The sequence below is a fragment of the Echinops telfairi genome, unplaced genomic scaffold (genome assembly GCF_000313985.2).
Source record: "Echinops telfairi isolate 266 unplaced genomic scaffold, ASM31398v2 ScPeMD7_5;HRSCAF=22, whole genome shotgun sequence".
Classification (NCBI taxonomy): domain Eukaryota; kingdom Metazoa; phylum Chordata; class Mammalia; order Afrosoricida; family Tenrecidae; genus Echinops; species Echinops telfairi.
Window position 1 is genome coordinate 15,395,658 of NW_022103901.1, and position 2,418 is coordinate 15,398,075.

Here is a 2,418-nt window from a genome sequence, read left to right on the forward strand (position 1 = left end):
GCATCTGCCCTCCAACCTTTTCTTACCAGTCTCGACACCAACCCGTCCCTCCCATACAGCACCCTGCTTCTCTGCTGGGTTTAATCGTCTGCTGCAGTGCCCACACAGCACTCGCAGACCACCCTCACGACGATGGGGCCTGGGCGGGAAGGAACAGCTTTTAATTCAGGATCAGAAACAGCTCAGGATAGGTCTGTGATCAGGATAGACTCTTTTCGGCCATTACCAAAGCAAGCCTCCCTCTGGCCCTTGGCCCTGTGACCTGGCTTCCGCGCTGCTCGGACAAGTGTTACAAAGCTCTTTGACCTCTGCCAGTTAAGTGTCCAGAGGTACCCCACTCTGCCAGTAAGCCTGGGCCTGAAGAGTCTAGCTCCTTGGGTGGGCAACCCAGCTCCAGCAAGTGCCGCCCGCCTGCCACCATTCCATGCCAGCTTTCCCTTTCTCACGTCCAAAGGATCCACTGCACCTCTGACGCTTGGAGGGTGAGACTGGGATTCTCCAGTTCTGCCTCTGGGAGGGCGCCTTTGAAGCCCAGTGGAATCATAAAACCGCTCACTCCTCCATTAGGATTCCATGCCCCTTATGTACATGATTAACAAGCTACCCAATCTTTTAGGTGGGCCACGAGTACTTCACTTTCGCACCGTCCCACCCAGTCATCTGGTGGAGCCCCAAGCCCATAGCGAACGGGGCCACCCCCAGCAGCGGACCGCACTAAGGTGATGCTGAAGATCAGTGGACTCCTCTCACGGACCTTTTTCTCGGCACTGGGCTTTCTCTGCCTGGCATTTGAGGTCTGCGTTCCCCGGGTTCCCACACTGTGTTTGTCTGGAGTTAGGGTCTTCTAGACCACGGGGCTGCTTCTCCAAGAGCCATTCCAAACCCAAGACAAACAGGTTGGCACCTAATGCTACCTACCTCCCCTCCGCCTCGTGCTGCCTTGGGCCTCTCCTCGTTGGCACCAAGTTAGGTTGGTGCAAACTTGCTGCCCTCGACTTCCCTTTGGACTCCCCTAAAACCCCTTGTGGAGCTCACTCAGACTCGTGAGAACCCTGTAAGACAGAGCAGCGCTGCCCCACAGGGTTCCTGAAGGCAGTGCTCTTTAGGAAGCAGCCTGCCACGCCATTCTCCTCCCTCGAACCACGGATGGGTTTGAGCCACGCTACGAGGGCACGCCTAGGGGGCTTTAAATCCTCCTCCTCGGATTCTGAACGAGGTGCTTTCGATGGGGGCTTGGGTGTCTGGGAGTCTTAAAGCTCCCCAAGGGTTTCCAGGATGCAACCAGGTTGAGATTCATTGGGCCTGGTTCTTGGGACTGAGATTCTACCTGAGGTGAGGAGCTGGTTCCTAGCACCCGGAAAGGGTGGCGGCAGAGCTGAGCACGTGTGCGGCCAGGACTCTGGTGGAGAGAGAAGTTCCTTATGGAGACTCTGAGCACCAGATCCCGGGGACACGTGGCAGGGTGCAGTGAGCCAGACTAGGACCAGAACACGGGGGTGGTGGCGGCAGGATACTTTGTGCTCTGTGGGTCCCCAACTTCTACACGAGTTAGGCCCCTCTGGGGTCAACGCAGACCTGGATTTCATTGACTCCAAGATGCTAGAAGTCACAAAGTGCCCGTTTTCTTGTAGATCACTAAGAAAGAAAACTACCTCACGCGTCCCCGTACAAATGCCAAGGGTGAAAAGATGTATCCTGGTCTCAGAGATGCTTAAACGTGAAAAGAGAGCATTTTAGAATCAGACGCACCCGTCACCTTTCTACCCAGCAACTGTCAGGTGGGAGGTGCTGAGTATTTGGTGAAGGGGTCAAAATCAAGGTGCTGGCTTTCCTGGATGGCCTCAGACTCCACATCCAAAGGCGACGTCTGCATCAGTCCCTCCCAGACTCCTTCCATGTCCCCTTCCCCGATGACACTCTGTGGGAGGCAGCGCGGCCCAGGTCCTGAGGGTGAGGTGCCACCGAGTCTGTTCTGACCCACAGCAACCCCGTGCACCCCAGAACGGAACACTGCCCGGTCCTCACAGTGGCTCCTGTGCCTGAGCCCGTGACTGCAGCCACGGTGTCGCTCCCTCTCCTGGAGGGCCCTCCTTTTTCTCTGCCCCTCCACTTTACCCAGCACGAGATCCTCCCCCAGGGACCGGCCTCTCCTGACAATGTCGTCTCACTGTCCTTGCCTCTAAGGTCTGTAGGTGCCGAGAAAGGAAAACAGGACCAAGGACTAAACAAAGAGGCCACACGTGGTTTCTTCACAAGGAACTACAGCTCCATCCGCATAGTTTTAGTCTGTTCTCTTGACATCTAGAACCATTAGATAATAAAATTTTTTTTCTAAAACCGTGGTGATGATTGTGCAATGCTTCTCGATGTGACTGGACTATTGCGTTGCATGGTATGTGAATTTTAGGCCAATGAAAC